Source organism: Neofelis nebulosa, chromosome 2 (genome assembly GCF_028018385.1).
Source record: "Neofelis nebulosa isolate mNeoNeb1 chromosome 2, mNeoNeb1.pri, whole genome shotgun sequence".
NCBI classification, from domain to species: domain Eukaryota; kingdom Metazoa; phylum Chordata; class Mammalia; order Carnivora; family Felidae; genus Neofelis; species Neofelis nebulosa.
This window is the reverse complement of record NC_080783.1, coordinates 34,778,880-34,799,963: the sequence shown is the minus strand read 5'-3', so window position 1 is coordinate 34,799,963 and position 21,084 is coordinate 34,778,880. Positions and strand designations below refer to the sequence as shown.

The 21,084-nt window shown below is 37.5% G+C and overlaps 1 protein-coding gene across 2 annotated transcripts in view; it reads left to right on the top strand.

The window, feature by feature from the left end:
• Positions 1 to 5,836: 5,836 nt before the first annotated feature.
• Positions 5,837 to 21,084, top strand: part of CFLAR (CASP8 and FADD like apoptosis regulator) — a 94,246-nt gene continuing 78,998 nt past the window's right edge. Inside the window, exons 1-2 of one of the 2 annotated variants that reach the window (XM_058709271.1) lie at positions 5,837 to 5,950; positions 6,153 to 6,286. The gene's annotated coding sequence lies outside the window, so the exon portion shown is untranslated. Of the gene's footprint in view, positions 5,951 to 5,998; positions 6,287 to 21,084 lie in introns of those variants that run through there. The other variant, XM_058709262.1, reaches the window with a different exon arrangement.

Genomic DNA, 21,084 nt, shown 5'->3' with positions numbered 1-21,084 from the left:
TGGTTAATATGATAGAAGAAAAAATTAGAAGAAAATGAAAAAGGAAAAGAAGGGTTTGCAGGATATTGGCATGATGGAAGCAGTAGAAACAAGCAGAACTTAGTGTTCAATATATATTTACAGCCATGGGGTGTATTTACAGTCATCCACTTGCTGCTTCCATCAAATGTAGATTTTAATGATACTGTGGAAATGAAGATGCTTTATATTGGGTTTTAAAGGAAATGCAGTCTGATATTAATGTAAATTTATTTAACTTCATAGAGAGAGGACATTGGCAAGGCCTGCTTAATTAGGAGCTAAAGAGAAGTATTCCAGTAAAAATAATTTCAGTGCTATCCTTGATTCTTCTCCTTCTCTTCCCTATTTCTGATATTTACCATTTTTCTTTTAAAAAGTTGGTTATCAGATTATAGATTCATTTTCTAACATGATGGTCCCCCAAATGGAATATACATAACTCAGGGAATGTGCAAGACCATCTACTGGGGAGAGAAGAGAAAACATTTAAGCTTACATACGTATTTTTTTCTTTTGTTTTTTTTAAAGGTATATGCAGCTTTATGTTTATTGCAGCATCATTTAAGCTTACATATATTTTTTTCATATTTAATAAAAATGAATTCAATTTTACTAATGTTTATTGTACAGATTGACAGTGGGATTTCCTCTCATTTTGTGGATTCCAAGTGGAATCCAATGTTCCATTGTTCCAAGCTAACATGCAGTGTAGACACTGTGCCCTTGGTTTCAGGAGTAGATTCCCATGATTCATCACTTACATACAATACCCAGCGCTCATCCAACAAGTGCCCTCCTCAATGCCCATCACCCATTTTCTCCTCCTCCCTCACCCCCCCTTTCAACCCTCAGGTTGTTCTCTGTATTTAACAGTCTCTTATGATTTGCTTCCTTCTCTGTTTGAAACTATTTTCCCCCTTCTCTTCCCCTATGGTCTGTTAAGTCTCTCAAATTCCACATATGAGTGAAAACATATGATATCTGTCTTCCTCTGACTGACTTATTTCACTTAGCTTAATACTCTCCAGTTCTATCCATGTTGCTGCAAATGGCAAGATTTCATTCTTATTCATCGCCAAGTAGTATTCCATTATATATACATACCACAACTTTATCCATTCATCAGTTGCTGGACATTAGGACTTTTCCCATAATTTGGTAATTGTTGATAGCGCTGCTATAAACACTGAGGTACATGTGCCCCTATGAATCAGCATTCCTGTATCCTTTGGATAAATTCCTAGTAGTGCTATTGCTGGGTCATAGGGTAATTCTATTTTTAATTTTTTTGAGGAAACTCTACACTGTTTCTGCACCAGTTTGCATTCCCACCAACAGTGCAAGAGGGTTCCTGTTTCTTCACATCCTCACCAACATCTGTTGTTGCTACTCTAGCTGGTGTGAGGTGGTATCTCAGTGTGGTTTTGATTTGTATTTCCCTGATGATGACTGATCTTTTCATGTGTCTGTTGGCCATCGGGATGTCTTCTTTGGAAAAGTGTCTATCCATGTCTTCTGCCCATTTCTTCACTGGATTATTTGTTTTTTGGGTGTTGACTTTGATATTCTCTGTATAGATTTTGGATACTAACGCTTTATCTGATATGTCATTTGCAAATTCTTCTCTCATTCCATTGGTTACCTTTTAGTTTTGTTGATTGTTTCCTTTTCTGTGCAGAAGCTTTTTATCTTGATGAGGTCCCAATAGTTCATTTTTGCTTTTAGTTTCCCTGCCTTTGTAGATGTGTCGAGTAAGAAGTTGCTGCAGCTGAGGTCAAAGAGGTTGTTGCCTATTTTATACTCTAGGGTTTTGATGGTTTCCTGTCTCATATTTAGGTCTTTCATCTATTTTGAGTTTATTTTTGTGTATGGTATAAGAAGGTGGTCCAGGTTCATTCTTCTTTACGTTGCTGTCTAGTTCTCCCAGCACCACTTGCTAAAGAGACTGGTTTTTTTCCATTGGATACTCTTTCCTGCTTTGTCAAAGATTAGTTGGCCATACATTTGTGGGTCCATTTCTGGATTCTCTATTCTATTTCATCAGTCTGTGTATCTGTTGTTGTGCCAATACCACGCTGCCTTGATGATTATAGTTTCATAGTAGAGGTTAAAGTCCAGGATTGTGATGCCTTCTGCCTTGTTTTTCTTTTTCAACATTACTTTGGCTATTCAGGGTCTTTAGTGGCTCCATACAAATTTTAGGATTGTTTGTTCCAGCTCTGAGAAGAATGCCAGTGCAATTTTGATTAGGATTGCATTGAATATTTAGATTGCATTGGGTAGTATTGACATTTTAACAATATTTGTTCTTCCAATCCATGAGCATGGAATGTTTTTTTCCATTTCTTTGTGTCTTCGTCAATTCCTTTCATAAGTCAGGATAGAAGGAACATACTGCAACGTCATAAAAGCCATGTATGAAAGGCCCACAGCTAATATCATCCTCACTGGGGAAAAACTGAGAGCTTTTCCCCTGAGATCAGGAACATGACAGGGATGTCCACTCTCACCATTGTTTTTTTAAAAATTTTTTTTGTGTAACGTTTATTTATTTTTGAGACAGAGAGAGACAGAGCATGAACGGGGGAGAAGCAGAGAGAGAGAGGGAGACACAGAATCGGAAGCAGGCTCCAGGCTCTGGGCCATCAGCCCAGAGCCCGACGCGGGGCTCGAACTCACGGACCACCAGATCGTGACCTGAGCTGAAGTCGGACGCTTAACCGACTGAGCCACCCAGGCGCCCCTCTCACCATTGTTTTTAACATAGTGTTGGAAGTCCTAGCCTCAGCAATCACAAAACAAAATGAAATAAAAGGAATCCAAATTGGCAAAGAAGCAGTCGAACTTACACTTTTTGCAGATGACATACATGATAGTCTACATGGAAAACCTGAAAGACTCCACCAAAAAGCTCCTAGAACTGATATATGAATTCAGCAAAGTCACAGGATATAAAATCAGTGTATAGAAATCGGTTGCATTTGTATACACCAATAATGAAGCAATAGAAAGAGAAATCAAGAAAACTATCCCATTTACAATTGCACCAAGAACCATAAAATACCTAGGAACAAACCTCACCAAAGATGTAAAAGATCTGTATGCTGAAAAGTAAATAAGCAGTCTTAAAGGGGAAGTGGGAGTTCTACCCTTCAAGGCAGACAATAAAGGAACTTTTCAGCAAATTGTTACAGACTGTACTTTGTATGTGCTTGGCTTGTGGAATTTGTTATCAATTAATTAGTTTTAACTAAACTAATCTTCAAGAAGTAGCTAAGTGGCTTAGAAAGATTTTCACAAAGACATTGCTGATTGAAGCTAATACCAATAATGCAAAAACAAGCAAACAAAAAGAAAATAACAGAGCTATGAACCCTGTCAGCATCATTACTAGGTAAATACAATGATCTAGTCATGAAAAAAGTCAACCAAAAAAAAAAAAATCAAGAAGACCAAAATATGAACTTGGACCAACTATCAGTACAATGAACCCTGCCCTAAGAGCACATTGATCTGAAAAAGAGAGAGACAGAGAGAGAGAGAGAGAGAGAGAAGGAGGCAAACCATAAGAGACTCTTAACTCTAGAGAACAAAATGAGGGTTGCTGGAGGGGACGTGAGTGGGGAGTGGGCTAATATTACACTATATGTTAACTAAGTAGAATTTAAATAAAAACTTGAAACATAAAAAAAAGGAAAACAGAGTACATTGATCTGCTATATTAACTCATGATAGCATGTAGTCATCATGATAAGCAAATATTTTGAAATATGTTTAATCTTTGTCTTACCTTTAACTTCCATGTTTGTGTATTTTTTTAATATTTATGTTATTTTTGACAGAGAGAGAGAAAGCGTGCTTGAGAGTGAGTAGGAGAGGGGCATAGAAGGGGGGGAAAGAGAATCTGAAGCAGGTTCTGCTCTGATGGCAGGGAGCCTGACATGGGGATCCAACTCATGAACCATGAGATCACTACCTGAGTCTGACACCCAACTGAACCACACAGGCACCCCTGTTTGTGTATGTTGAATGCACATAGATGATAATATTTACATATTACATATAAAATGCTAAGACAAAGATTGGAATTTAATGTGATTTCTCCTCATAAGAGTGTTGTTATTAAAAAATAGCATTCAGGGGCTCCTGGGTGGTTCAGTAGGTTGAGCATCTGACTTTGGCTGAGGTCATGATTTTATGGTTCATGGGGTTGAGCCTCTGTGCTGACAGCTCGGAGTGTGGAGCCTGCTTTGGATTCTGTGTCTTCTTCTGCTCCTCCCCCAATCATGCTCTGTCTCTTTATCTCTCAGAAAATAAACAATAAGGAAAATTGTTTTAATAGCATTCAAAAAACTCATCAAAAATTTTAAAGCATTTTTTTCAATTTATAGTTTATAACATAAAACCCAGGTAGTATACAACAAAAATTAAATGTTATTCATGGTACCTGTCATTCAGTTGGCAACAGGAGTTTCAAAATTTGATATAATCCTTGTGGGTCCTCAAAATCCCCAAAGTTGCCAGGTATTCAAATTCAAATGCTATGCTAATAAGAGTGGAATCCTCAGTGAGTTCTGGTTTACCTCCAACAACAATTTGTGAGGTAGTGGGGAGAGGGTTTGGAAATTTGTTTGTGTTTTGGGTTTTTTGGCTTCAAAAAGATTTTTGTGAAAAAAGAAAAAATAATTTAAAAAAAAGATTTTTGTGGGATGCTTGGGTGGCTCAGGTAGTTAAGTGTCTGACTCTTGGTTTTGGCTCAGGTCATGATCTCCCGGTTCATGGGTTCCAGCCCCGCATGGGGGTTGGATTCTCTCTCTTCCTCTCTCTCTACCCCTCCCCTCTCTGCTCTCTCTCTCTCAAAATTCATAGATAAACATAAAAACAATTTTTTGTTGTTTTAGGTTGGAAAATCAGCTTCAGAAACTAAAAGACTAGAACACCTAATGGAAATTGCATTTACTTGCCAATGACTCTATCAGAAAGGATCTACTTCAAAGAGAAGTTTTACCTTAATTTTATATATTATGTTATATATAAAAGTACATGTTAATATTTTGTTATGTTGTATTATATTATTAAATATTATAAATATTATACATGTAATAAACTATATTCAAAATGCAAACTCAGATAAAGATTAAATTGGTAAATGCGATATATTGTCTTAGATTGAATTATCTTTCATACACATAATTTAAAACATAGCTTTATAGCTATTTTTTAAAAAGACAAAAACCCTTGTCTTAAGTCTGTGTATTTTTCTGTTTAATTTCACATGCAAAAAAAAAAAATGAAGTAACTTTTGAAATGTGGCCTCAAATTACAAAACTGAAAAGAATTTTGGTCATTGCTAAAGTCTTATGTTTCTGGGAATCTATTACAAAATAAGAACGCTATGTACACTTAAAAAGTAAATCAGAAAAAAAAAAGTAAATCAGGTTTTGTGCCATTTGGAAAAGTCATACATTTTCATTCTGTGTTTTAAAGCTAAAAGAGTACTTTTTTTTTTTTTAAAGCAAACTCTATCCCCAACATAGGGTTCCAACAACCCTAAGATCAAGAGTTCATGCTCTACCGACCGAGCCAGCCAGGCACTCTAAGAATTAGTTTTAATAATGTTCCAAACAATGCTCTTCAAAGCAAGTTATAGTTAAAAAGAAATATTTTGTCTGGAGGCTTGTAGTGCCTGGCTGGCTAAGAATTAAGAAAGGAATGTTTGCAGCCTGGGAAACGGCTGGTTGAGAAGCAGCAAAGCAGACCAGGAAAACCGGGTCTCCTTTGAAATGTCAAGGCTGAAAACAGCCAGACCTTGCTTGTGGATCAGCATGTTTTCTTTTCCACTCTGTAAATGCTTAATCTAAAATAGTAAAACAATTCCCTTCCTCTGACTATACACTGCCCCCTCACGTTCGGCTTGGCTCACCAGCCTGTAAGTCACTACCCTGATTGTACTTATCGCCCGATAATTTGTGATTATGCTTTGCTCCTGCTTTGAAACTACACGTTCCTTTCCCCTGCACCCTTTAAGAAGTACTAATAAGATTGTCAATAAAAACCGGAGACTGAGCTTTGCTTGGGACCATGGCCACTAGAACGATTGGTCTCCTCATTTTCTCCTTTCACGGATTCAGGAGTCTGGAGTAATGTCATTCGTCGCCCCAGGGTTTACTGGTCAAATCCAGCATTTGGTGACCCCGACCAGGTTCGTGGCAGCGACGATTTGACGGCGGAACCCTTGAAGAAGGCAAACTGAAACTACTGCGCAGTAAGTCATCCAAGCGTGCTTAGGTTATCTGATTTCCAGGGCATTGTTCGGGCTTGGGTTTCTTAAGATGGAACAGAACTCTGCTGAACAAAAACATTACATCAAAGTTCTCTGACAGCTGTTAAAAGCTAGCAGAGCAACGGTTACTGAGGCTCAACTTCAGAGCCTTTTAAAAAGTGTTACTGAAAACAATCCTTGGTTTCCTGATAGAGGAACTCTAGACCTTGAAGTAAGGGAGAGAGTTGGTAAAAATTTTAAGATGTCATGAACAAGGTAATCTTCCCTTTACGATGTGGGGAGTAATTAGAGCAGCCTTAGTCCCTTTACATACTGAACAATCTACTGATCCTACAATTGCTTTCTCTAAGGAAGCTCCTCCTAAAGTTCCTGTGGACGGGGACAATCTCCCACCTCCTCCTATTTGATTGGGAGCCATACTGCACCCCACCACCCCCACCCTTGTCCACTACTTCCAATGCAAACATTCCTTTCTTAAATCTTAACTAGCCAGGCTTTATGAGCCTCCACAATTTTGCTTTTGGATTTTTACCAATTAGAGTATTTGTAAATTAATTAAATCTCATTATAAATAAAGCATTTAGTACCATATGTTCCACCTATGCTAATTTTAATTACTCAGTTCCCAAACTGAATTTGGAAATAATAAGAGCATTAAACCTACATTTTCCTGCTGAGTTGGTAATAAGCCAAACATCCTTCTAAATTTAGTTATTTAAAATGTTAACTAATAGAATTTAAATTAAAATTTAGGGGAAAAATTAAATTAGTCAGACATTTTTACCTTATTGTAAAAGAGCAAAGAGATTGGAAAAAAATTTGCACTATACATGTTTTAAAAACTTTTATATTTGTTTTATTTATTTAAGTAATCTCTATACCCACCGTGGGGCTTGAACTCACAACTCAGAGATCAAGTGTACACATCTCCAACTGAGCTAGCTAGGTGCCCCTGCATTATACATTTAAATGAATACAACAATTAAGTGAATGTTGTGTGATTATAGCTATTCTTGTGCTGTATGTATGATATATTTTATTTCATTTATTCTCTTGCTACAAAATTTCCATGGGAAATACTGACTATTCAGGAACATAGTACTGAAGGCCAACTTTGTGGTTCATAATAACCATAGCAATAACTGTCCTAAAAATAAAGAATGCCTGTGTCAGTGCAGGTGGCATCATTTTACTGAGAAAGAATCAGGTTCACAGGTGGTGGTAGCATCTGGACCTGTGAATCCCATGTCATAGTAACATAATACTAAAGCATGAGGGTTTAACACAGATATACAGTCTTAGAATTATATCTTATATGCAGACCAGACTTTCTAATGAAACATATAATTAAAACTGAAACTGTATCTGCAGATGCTAGATAAGTTCTAACAAGGAAACATGTCACAATTCATATATTTACAATACAGGGATTAAACTCAAGGTATTAATTCCTTAATTCATTATCTGTAAGTGCTTCCTTATATTTGATTTGGGTTAATCAGCAATTATAAGTCTAATCTATCAATTTCTACATTTATAAGAAAATGAATGAAATCTTTTATAGCCTAAACCCTGTACATACTTTTATTATAGCACTTATAATGCATCATAATTATTCATTTCCTTGTCCGACTCCCTTATTAAACTATGGCCTCCTTGAAGACAGGGACTATACCTATGTGATAGGTGTTTAGGAAGTGTCTGTTGAATGAATAAATTCATTAGATGTCTAAAAATATAAGTGAGGTGACAGAAATGATTTGTCACAGATAAACACTTCATTTATGAATCTATAAATGTTTAGGGAATGAAGAATTGGGGAGACTCCTATATTTTCCAATGTCTCAGAGGCTTCCAGGATTCCAACTGCCTATCAGAAAACTGACCTTATTTACAAAAAAGTTGTGACGGTGACCTGGGCATGTATTCTGGGATTGGATGGCCCTTCCCCAAACCCATGGCAAGGATATTAGAACTGAGTTAGGCTTAAGCTTTTTGACACATGCTGTATAACCTTTTCTTATTTGTTGAGTTGGTGATACAAATACCATCAGAGGTTGTGACCAATTTCTGCTGAATGCAACCAATTATTCTATGGCCATTGCACGCAATAAACATTACTCCTTCAACACATTGGTCATTTGTTTTGTTTTGTCAAAATTACAAGGAAAAGAACTCCTGAGTGCAAATAATGGGGCATTCTTGCCCAACCTTTCTCCAAGATCCAAGTCAAGGAGGTCCATGGAGTTGCAACAACAAAAGAGGCAGACATTTCAGTTTCTTTTCTTTGTATTCTATTCATTCACTTAAATATTTAGTGAATTATTTAATTACTTAAGTACACACGCGCGCACACACACACACACACACACACCACATCTTCTTTAACCATTTACCTGCTAATGGACACTTAGTTTGTTTCCACATCTTGGCTATTGTAAATAACGCTGCAATGAACATGGGGGTGCAGATATCTTTTCAAGTTGTGTTTTCATTTTCTTTGGATAAATACAAGGAGAATTGCTGGATTATATGGTAGTTCTACTTGTAGTTTTTTGAGGAAATCTCCATACTGTTTTCCATAGTGGCTGCACCAATTTATATTCCCACCAACAGTGTAAATGGGTTCCCTTTTCTCCACACCTCACCAACACTTATTACCTTTAGTCTTTTTGATAATAGTTAGTCTGACAGATATGAGGTGACATATCATTGTGGTTTTTATTTGCATTTCCCTGATGATTTAGCAATGTTGGGCATCTTTTCATGTACCTGTATGTTTTCTTTAAAAAATGTCTATTTGGGGCGCCTGGGTGGCTTAGTCGGTTAAGTGTCCGACTTCGGCTCAGGTCACGATCTCGTGGTCCATGAGTTCGAGCCCCGCGTCAGGCTCTGTGCTGACTGCTCAGAGCCTGGAGCCTGTTTCAGATTCTGTCTCCCTCTCTCTCTGAGCCTCCCCTGTTCATGCTCTGTCTCTGTCTCAAAAATAAATAAACGTTAAAAAAAAAAATTTAAAAAAATGTCTATTCATCAATTTTGCTTTTTAAATGAAGAGTATAAATTCTCATTGAAACTTTTTTTTTTTTGATGGAAAAAGAGAGAGAGAGAGAGAGAGAGAGAAAGAGAGAGAGAGTGAGCTGGGGAGGGGCAGTGTGAGAGGGAGAGAGAGAGAATCTTAAGCAGGCTCCACACCCAGCACAGAGCCCCACACGGGGCTTGGTCTTAACGATCATGAGATCATGACCTGAGTTGAAATCAAGAGTCAGGACACTTAGGGGCACTTGGGTGGCTCAGTAGGTTGAGCATCTGACTTCAGCTCAAGTCATAATCTTGTGCTTCATGGGTTCGAACCCCACATGGGGCTTTGTACTGACAGCTCAGAGCTTGCAGCCCACTTCAGATTCTGTGTCACCCTCTCTCTCTGCCCCTCCCCCACTTGCACTCTGTCTCTCTCTCAAAAATAAACATTAAAAAAATTAAAAAAAAATTAGCCGGGACATTTAACCAAATGAGCCATCCAGGCACCCATTTAAACTTCTTATACATAGTTTTATCTATTCGCTAACCCACAAATCACATAGGTTTAGCTGCAGTGCCATAAGAGTTCCAAAGCTCACCATCTAGCAACTTGTTGCAGCCCCAGGCTATAGTCTATATTCTCTGATTTCCCACATTCCTTTTCACTCCTTGCCTTACTGGAACCAAATGTCTACCAAAATAAAAATAAAGTTGTGTTCCAGAACTTCTTTTATCTTAGCCTTCTTTGGGACTACTAAAGCTGCACTACCCATTCTGGTTTATTTTAGGCTTGTACATATAAGCCACATATGACTCTATATAGATACTTAAGCATTGTTTATATAGCAGAAGCATGACCAAGTGTTTTTAACAAAGAGCAATATGATCAGAAATCCATGTATCTAGGTTAATTTTTTAATGACAGCTACTAAAGCAAACAATCCAACAAAAATTAGTTTTTGCAGTAATACAGAAGATGTCCAAAAATACTTTATTGAACTTTATTTATATAAAGCATCTTATTATAGAGTTAGCATTTGTGTCAATAGCACTAGTAATTATTGCTTAATTTTGATTGAGGCAGTAAGAATATGAACTATTTCTCATAAAGCATAGTTGATGTGAAGGCACATTTCAATTAAGGCTCCAGATTTAATAACAAATATGATTGAAATTCTCAGCTTTCAACTTGATAAAACTTTCATAATACCCAGATAGATGCCAACATTACCTAGAGTTTGGCCACATAGTCAGAAAGTTTAAATTATATTTGGAAAAATTAAAAAGAATTTTTTAATGTTTATTTATTTAAAAAAAAATTTTTTTCAACGTTTTTTATTTATTTTTGGGACAGAGAGAGACAGAGCATGAATGGGTGAGGGGCAGAGAGAGAGGGAGACACAGAATTGGAAACAGGCTCCAGGCTCCGAGCTGTCAGCACAGAGCCCGACGCGGGGCTCGAACTCACGGACCGCGAGATCGTGACCTGGCTGAAGTCGGCCGCTTAACCGACTGCGCCACCCAGGCGCCCCTGTTTATTTATTTTTGAGAGAGAGAGAGGGCATGTGTGAACAAGGAAGGGGCAGAGAGAAAGGGAGACAGAGAATCCAAAGCAGGCTCCATGCTGTCAGCACAGAGCCCGATGTGGGGCTTGAACTTATGAACCGTGAGATCATGACCTGAGCCAAAACAGAGTTGGGCGCATAACCAACTGAGCCACCCAGGTGCCCCAGAAATTTTTTTCAATTGAGATATAATTGATATACAACATCATGTTTATTTTAAGTGTATAATATAATGATTTAATATATGTATATATTGCAAAATGATTACCAGAAAAATTTTGTTAACATCCATTACCTTACACAGTTTTTTTTCTGGTGATGAGAAATTTTAAGATATGTTTTTTCAAATTTCCTGGAAAATTTTCATTTTCCTGATAGGAATGGTGGTTAGCCTATCTGGTCCTGAGGGGCAGAGGACATTTACCAAATCAGGTCTGGAAGAGTGTTGAAAGCCAAAGCCAAAAAATCCTGTCCAAATGAATTGTGCAAGTTAAAAGGATGTGAGCATAGATTAAAATTCAAGGGGACCACCAATCCAGGCAGGCAAAGAAAATAAATGGAAGAATTCTGAGCAGTAAAATGGAAGCTGTCTAGATGAAAGCTGGTGACAGCTGGTATTATCTGAGGCTGGATCTCACATTTTAGGGCCGATCTGATTCATTTAAGGTCTAGAATGGAGGAGACACTAAATTTCATATTCTGGCAATGTTCTAGAAATATTATGTCGTTAGCTCAGTCAAGTCCTGTCCTAAGGGAAAGTTATGGGACAAATTGACAGGTTAGTCATATCCACAGGCATCTCACTGGTTCTAAGAAATTTATCATGTTATTTTGTGTAGTTTTATCATATTTCTTGTAGTTGGGATTCATTGATTCTATTAATTGATGGCTGTCCTCATTATGGGTTGTATTTTCCTGGTTCTTTGCATTTTTGTAATTTTTAAATTAAATGTCAGGCATTGTGAACTTTACCTTGTTGGGTGCTAGATATTTTTGTATTCTTATAAGTAAATTTGAGCTTTGTCCTGAGATGCAAATTATTTATAAACAGTTGAATCTTTTTCAGTCTTGCTCTTAAGTTATATGAATCTAGAGTAGCTTTGAGTGTAGGGTTGATTTTCCTCCACTACTCAGTGATCCATGAATTATAAGATTTTCCACTGTCTGGTGCAAACTTGAATCATTCTTGGCCCTGGGTGAACTTTGAGAATTGTTTCCTCTGCTTCTTTTGGGTAGTTTTCCCCCACACTTGGATGGTTTCTTCCCTCATGCACACTGATTAATAGTTAGCTGGATATTTAAGGGGGACCCCGTGAAGATCCTTAGAGCTGTCTCTCTGTTCATTACTCTCACCTCTGATACTATGCTCTGCAAACTCTAGCCACTTAGCCTCCTAGGACTGTGTCTCCTCAATTTAAGGAGATGACTAGGTGTTGCCTGAGTTCTCTGTCCCTGTGCCACAACCTGGAAAATCTTTCCAGGCAGGAATCTAGGAGAATCATAGGGCTCACCTCTCTCAAGATCACTGTCCTGCACTGTTTGATGTTCAATGTCTGAAAACTGTTGTTTCATATATTTTGTTGATCTGGTTTTTAAGTTGTTTCAGACAAGGGGGTACTGTAGGCCTTGTTACTACATCTTGCCAAAGAAGAATTTATAAAGTGAACAGAACCACCAGTGGTTGTTATGAACTGCATCTGAACTTCTCCCCATCTTAAGATTTACAAGATATTATATTTGCAAAGAATAAGGCAGTCTCAGAAACATTATTCATCCATTCAACAAACATTTGAACACTATGATAGAGATGGCTAACAGTCTACCAAAATTCACTGTCTTTCCATATTATAGACTTGTCCTTGGGAAGTGGCTGCCAGCTCAGGGACAAGGGTTTTCCAGACACCCCTACCCTCTACCCATACACATACACATATTGCTTCTCAGTATGGCCATATGTTTAGTTTTCACTAACTGAATGTATGTGAAAATGAGATGTGTCATTTCTATGACAGGATTTTAAGAAGCAGGTATGCCTTCTTCACACTCTTTCCCCTTCTGCTGACTGAATGCTGAGGATAACAAATCCCTTGGGAATGTTGAAGCCAAAACATGAAGCGTTTCATTCCCTGAAATCACTGTTAGCTGCCTGCCAGGAATACCTGCATTGTTTAGGTAGGTGATGACAAAAGAAATTTCTATTATATTAAACTACTACTATTTTGGGGCTACTTTGTTAACGCAGTGAGTGTTACCCAGCTAATACAGGGACCTACTATAAGCCAAGCACTGTACTAAGTGCTGGATGTACAGTGAGAAACAAGAGTCTTGGTCCCTGGTTCATGGATCTTAAAGGTTAGTCACAAAGGATGATAATAAATAAGAAAAGAAATAAATATATACAGTGACACCCTGCAAAGCACCTCACTGGTTCCTGTCTTCCCAGTAGAATGTATCTTGCTTTTTAATAACCAAACTTCAGAAGAATATATTTTTCCCTTGATATGGTGTTTTGTGACTAATGTTTGTGTAGGAAATGTTTATATTTATATTCTTTCCCAAACTCAATACAACATTTTAAAACAAAATGATGTGTATGAAATATCTTGTATTGCATTCCAAATACAATTGGTAGAATATCAGAATCTCATACAGATATTTTCCCAACTTTTAATTTTCAAATATTTCAAGTCTGAAAAACAGAAAAGTTTAAAGAATACACACACGTGCACATACGCGCGCGCGCGCACACACACACACACACACACACACACTTCATCTAGAGTCCCCAGTGGTAACATTAGCCACATTTGTTATTTCTGTCTTTCTAAACCTTCAGACACATGGGCATCTGTGCACACACACACACTTTGCTAACCCATTTGAAAGTAACTTGCAGGCACAATGATACTTTATCCCTAAATTCTTCAGTATTTATCTCCTATGAACAAGAACATTTTCCTACATGATTGTAATACCACCATCACACCCAAGAAATTTAATGGAAATATATAATATCATCTAATATACAGCCTATGTTAAAATCCCTCCATTTATTTGTCTGTAGCTGATTATTACTAACTTATTTATTATCTCTATATCTCCACAATAATTCTTCTGCCTCCTGTCCCCCAGTATTTATAAATCCTCTCCAAAACTAAACCAATCCTAACTTGATCCATAGACTCAGTGCAATTTCAAGCAAAATCCCAGCAAATTACTTTATGGATATTGACAAGCTGATTCTAAAGTTCATATGGAGAGGCAAAAGACCCAGAATAGCCAACATAATATTGAAGAAGAACAGAGTTGGGGGACTGATGTTATGACTCCAAGACTTACTATAAAGCCACAGTAATCAATATAATATGGTATTGGCAATAGACAAATAGATCAGCATAACAGAATAGAGGGCACAGAAATAGACCCTCATAAATATAGTCAACTGATTTTTGACAAAGGACCAAGCATAATGCAATAGAGCAAAGACAGTCTCTTCAACAGATGGTGCTGGAACAATTGGACATACATATGCAAAAAAATTTAATCTAAACACAGATTTTACACCGTTCACAAAATTAACTCAAGATGGACCAGGGACTTAAATTTAAAATGCAAAATTATAAAACTCCTAGAAGATAACATCAGATAAAACCTAAGCACACCTGGGCTTGGCAATCATTTTTAGATATGAGACCACAGGCACAATTTATGAAATAAATAAATGATAAGATGAACTTCATTTAAATGAAAAGTTTCTGCTCTGTGACAGACAATATCAAGAGAGAAGTCACAGACTGTGAGAAAATATTTGCAAAGATATATCTGATAAAGGACTGTTACATACAAAATAGAAAAAGAGGGGCGACTGGGTGGCTCATTCAGTTAAGTGTCTGATTTAGGCTCAGGTCATGATCTTGCCATTCCCAGTTTGAGCCCCATGTCAGGCTCTGAGCTATCAGCACAGGAGTCTGCTTCAGATTCTGTGTGTGTGTCTCTCTCTGCCCCTCTCCTGCTCATTCTCTGTCTCTCTGTCTCTCTCTCTCAAAAATGAATAAATGTTAAAAAATTTTTAAAAATTCAAAATATAAAAAGAAATCTTAAAACTCAATAAGAAAACAATCTCATTTAAAAATGGGTGTGGTCCTGAGAGGGGTGGGGCCAAGATGGCAGAGAAGCATGGAAGTTCTCAGTTTCCCTCCTTCCTGAAATGCAGCTAGATTGGTATCAAACCATTGTGCACACCTAGGAAATTGATCTGAGGATTAACACAATAATCTACATAACCTGAGCTGCAGAACTCAGCAGGTACACAGTGTGAAGAAGTGAGCTGGGGGAGAGAGAAGCTGTGGAGGGTAGGGAGCTGTTTTTGCAGAGAGAGGACAGAGAAAGGGGGAAGAATGCAGCACAATGGGAGAATACAGGGAAAGCACTCCCCCTGAAAGTAGCTGGAGGGAAAGAGAAAAAGGGGAAACCCTTACAAGGGACTGAACAAGAAATCTGCTCCCCAAAAACATTGACAGGGAGAAAGGAGAGGGTTTCAATACAATTAAGATTCTATAAACATGGGAGTGCAGAGTTAGAAATTCCAGAGCTCACTACCTGGCAGTGCTCTGGTGGGGAGGAAGGGAGAATCCCCAGGAGCAGGCAGTGAGGACCGACGGGTCTGTAGATCACACGGGGAGAAGTTGTTTCCCTGATTGGAGGGCATTTGGTAGAGGCCATACAGCTTCCCCACAAACAAAGGTCCCAGCGGACATGGGGAACAGCCCATGTCTCAGGACCCCAGAGAACAGCCATGTTTGTTGGTATTGGAACAAAGATGCCAGAGTGAGGTGAAACCTGGTGCCATCTGTGTGTTGTGAATTGCCATAATCTCTGAACCTCTGCCACTACACAATTGCATGAACATTCTCTGGGGCAAGCCAGCACCTGGCCATTGCTCAACAAGACCCTGCCTCAGAGGGTTGGACTGGATCCAAGCCACAGGGTTCTCAAAAGTGAGGGGTTTGGAAACACAGCCCCATCTGAGATAAAATTCAGGATGGAGGTGCTGCCTGACAGGTGGACATGGACAGTGAAGAAGTAGGGAGTAGATGGAAGCCTGAGACAAAGGAGAGGTGCATGATTGCAGGCCGGTGAGAGCACAGAGTTCCTGTGACAGAAATAGGAAGCTGGGTGATGCCATTTTCAGCTATCCCACTCAGGTGCATAAACATGCACGCTCACCACACTGATCCACTCCAGTAAGCTAAGCAATGCCACCCAGTGGAGAACAGAGCTGTTACACAAAGCCCCACCCAAATGCACCTTCCAAGTGCATGCTGTAGAGGACGACCACAAGTCTCTCCTGTACAGAGTACAGAGTGCTTCATAGTTTCAGTTATAGGGAAAACAGGATGTAACTCAGTTTTCAGTCTGTTTTCAGTCTGTTTGCTGGTTTATCTATTTGTCATTTTGCTTTGTTTTGTTTTGTTTGCTTTTGTTTACATTGTTTTGTTTTTCTCTTTTTCTCCTTTCTTTTCCTTTTCTTGGATACAGAAAGAGAAAAATTTATTTTTATTTTCCTTTAAAAATTTTTAAAAAATTCTTTTTACTATATTTTTTATTTTGTGTAAAATTTTAAAATTCTTTTTCACTTTCTTCATTTCATTTTATTCTATTGTATACATTTTTTAAAGTCTTTTTTAAATTTTTAAACTTTTTCTCACTTTTTTCCTTTTTTTTCTTTCCCTTTTTTCTCTATCCTATTAAGCTTCTTTCAACAACCAGACCAAAACACACCTAGGATCTAGTTTTCTTTATTTGATTTTTTATGTTGTTTTAGGCTTTACTTTTTTTAATGTTTGTTTATTTTTGAGAGAGAGAGAGAGAGACAGAGTGCAAACAGGAGGGGCAGAGAGAGAGGAAGACACAGAACCTGAAGCAGGGCTGCTTTGGTGGTCACAAACTCCTTTAGGTTTTGTTTATCTGGGAAACTCTTTATCTCTCCTTCTGTTTTGAATGACAGCCTTGCTGGATAAAGAATTCTTGGCTGCATATTTTTCCAATTCAGCTCATTGAATATATTCTGCCACTCCTTTTTCTCTGCACAGATAATGATGCGAGGCTTGAACCCACAAACTGTGAGATCATGACTTGAGCCGAAGTCAGATGATTTACTGACTGAGCCATCCAGGTGCCCCTATTTTATTTTTTGTATTTTATTTTATTTTATTTTATTTTATGTTTTTTATTTTATGTTTTTTATTTTATTTCATTTCATTTTATTTCATTTCATTTCATTTTATTTTAATTTTATTATTTTATTTATTAGTTATTTTTCTTCCTCCAAAATGACAAAATGAAGGAATTCACCCCAAAAGAAAGAACAGGAAGAATTGACAGCCAGGGGCTTAATCAACGCAGATATAAGCAAGATGTCTGAAATAAAATTTAGAATCACGATAATAAGAATGCTAGATGGGGTTGAAAAAGCATAGAGTACCTTTCTATGGAGATAAAAGAAGTAAAATCGGGTCAGGATGAAATTAAAAACGCTATAACCAAGATGCAATCTTGAATGGATGCAACAGGGGCAAGGATGGACGAAGCAGAGCAGTGAATCAGTGAAATAGAAGACAAAATTATGGAGAATAATGAAGCAGAAAAAAGAGGGAAACTAAGGCGAAAGAGCATGATACAAGAATTAGAGAAGAACTCAGTGACTTATTAGAAAGGAATAACATCCGAATTATAGGAGTCCTGGAAGATAAAGAGAAAGGAAAAGGGGTAGAAGATTTTATGAGCAAGTAATAGCAGAAAAATTTCCTAATCTGGGGAAAAACAGACATCAAAATCCAAGAAGCACAGAGACCTCCCATTAGATTCAACAAAAACTGACACTCAACAAGGCATATCGTAGTCAAATTCATCAAATACACAGATAAGGAAAGAATTATGAAAGCAGCAAGGGAAAATAGTCCTTAACCTATAAGGGAAGAGAGATCAGGTTTGCAGCAGACCTATCCACAGAAACTAGGCAGGCCAGAAAGGAGTGGCAGGATATATTCAATGTGCTGAATCAGAAAAAATATGCAGCCAAGAATTCTTTATCCAGTAAGGCTGTCATTCAAAATAGAAGGAGAGTTAAAGAGTTTCCCAGAAAAACAAAAACTAAAGGAGTTCATGACCACTAAACCAGCCTGGCAAGAAATTTTAAGGGGGACTCTCTGAGGGGAGAAAAGATGAAACAAAATAAAATAGACCAGAAGCAAACAAGACTAGAAAGGACCAGAGAACACCACCAGAAACTTCAACACTACAGGCAACACAATGACACGAAATTCATATCTTTCAGTGCTCTCTCTAAATGTCAATGGACTAAACCCTCCAATCAAAACACATAGGGTAACAGAATGGATAAGAAAACAAACATTTATCTGCTGTTTACAAGAGACCCATTTAGGACCTAAAGTCACCTTCAGATTGAAAATAAGGGGAGGGAGAACCATCTATCATGCTAATGGTCACCAAAAGAAAGCTGGAGTAGCCATACTCATATCAGACAAACTAGATTTTAAAGTAAAGACTGTAATAAGAGATGAAGAAGGGCATTACATCATAATAATGGGTCTATACACCAAGAAGATCTAACAGTGGTAAACATTTATGCCCCCAGTGTGAAACACTCAAATATATAAATCGATTAATCACAAACAGAAAGAAACTCATTGATAATAATGCCATGATAGTAGAGGACTTCAACAACCCACTTATAGCAATGGATAGATCATCTAAGCAGAAAATCAATAGGGAAACAATGGCTTTGAAATGACACACTGGACTGGATGGACTTAACAGCTATATTCAGAACATTTCATCTGAAAGCAGCAGAATACACATTCTTCTCGAGTGCACATAGAACATTGTCCAGAATAGATCACATACTGGGACACAAATCAGCCCTCAACAAGTACAAAAAGATTGAGATCATACCACACATATTTTCAGACCATAAGGCTATGAAACTCAAAATCAACCACAAGAAAAATTTGGAAAGACCATGAATACTTGGAGATTAAAGAACATCTTACTAAGAATGAATGGGTTAACCAAGAAATTGAAGAGGAAATTAAAAAATACATGGAAGTCAATAAAAATGATAACACACAGCCCCAAAACTCTGGTATGCAACAAAGGCAGTCATAAGAGGAAAGTATACAGCAATCAGGCCTTCCTAAAGAAGGAAGAAAGGTCTCAGATACACAACCTAACCTGACACCTTAAAGAGCTGGGAGGTAAAAAACAGCAAATAAAGCCCCAAACCAGCAGATGATGGGAAATAATAAAGATTAGAGCAGAAATCAATGATATCAAAAAAAAAAAAACCCAAAAACCAAAACACAATAGAACAGATCAATGAAACCAGGAGCTGGTTCTTTGAAAGAATTAACAAAATTGATAACCCCCTAGCCAGACTGATCAAAAAGAAAAAGGAAACGACCCAAATAAATAAAATCAAGAACGAAAGAGGAGAGATCACAACCAACACAGCAGAAATAAAAACAGTAATAAGAGAATATTATGAGCAGTTATATACCAATAAATTGGGCAACCTGGAGGAAATGAACAGATTCCCAGAAACATATAAACTACTAAAACTGAAACAGAAAAAAATAGGAAACTTGAACAGACCCATAACCAGTAAAGAAATTGAATTAGTAACAAAAAAAATCTCCCCAAAAACAAGAGTACAGGGCCGGATGGCTTTCCAGGGGAATTCTACCAGACATTTAAAGAAGAGTTAACACCTAATCTTTTGAAGTAGTTCCATAAAATATAAATAGAAGGAAAACTTCCAAACTCATTCTACAAGGCCAGCATTACCTTGTTCCAAAGCCAGACAGAGACCCCCATAAAAAGGAGAACTACAGACCAATTTCCCTGATGAATATGGATGCAAAAATTCTCAACTAGACAACTGGATCCAACAATACATTAAATGAATTATTCACCATGATCAAGTGGGATTTATACCTGGGATGCAGAGCTGGTTCAATATCCGCAAATGTGATACATCACATTAATAAAAGAATAAGAATCACATGATCCTCTCAATAGATTCAGAGAAAGCATTTGACAAATTACAGCATCCTTCCTTGATAAAAACCCTCAAGAAAGTAGGGATAGAAAGACCATACCCCAAGATCATAAAAGCCACATACAAAGGACCCACCGGTAATATCCTCAATGGGGAAAAACTGAGAGCTTTCCCCCTAAGGTCAGGATCACAACAAGGATGTCCACTCTCACCACTGCTACTTAATGTAGTATTGGAAGTCTTAGCCTCAGCAATCAGAAAACACAAAGAAATAATAGGCATCCAAATCAGCAAGGAGGAAGTCAAACTTTCAGTCTTTGCAGATGACATGATACTTTATGTGGAAAACCCATGAAATTCCACCAAAAAACTGCTAGATACATGAATCCATGATACATGGATTCCACAAAGTTGCAGGATATAAAAATCAATGCACAGAAATCAGTTGCATTTCTATTCACCAATGATGAAGTGGCAGAAAGAGAAATCAAAGAATCAATCACATTTACAATTGCACCAAAATACCTAGGAATAAACCTAACCAAAGATATGAAAAATCTATACACTGAAAATTATAGAAAGAAATTGAATAAGACACAAAAGTGGGAAAATGTTCCATGTCCATGGATTGGAAGAGCAAATATTATGAAAATTTCGATACTACTCAAAGCAATCTACATATTCAAAGCAATCCCTATCAAAATAACACCAACATTATTCACAGAGCTAGAACAAACAATCCTAAAATTTCTATGGAACCAGAAAAGACCCCAAATAGGCAAAGCAATCCTGAAAAAGGAAACCAAGCCTGGAGGCATCACAATACCAGACTTCAAGATCTATTACAAAGCTGTAGTCATCAAGACAGTATGGGACTGGCACAAAAACAGACACACAGATCAATGGAACAGAAAAGAAAGCCCAGAGATGGACTCACAAATGTATAGCCAACTAATCTTTGACAAAGCAGGAAAGAATATCCAATGGAATAAAGACAGTCTCTTCAGCAAGTGGTGCTGGGAGAACTGGACAGCGACATGCAGAAGAATGAACCATACACAAAAATAAACTCAAAATGGATGAAAGACCTCAATGTAAGACAGGAAGCCATCAGAATC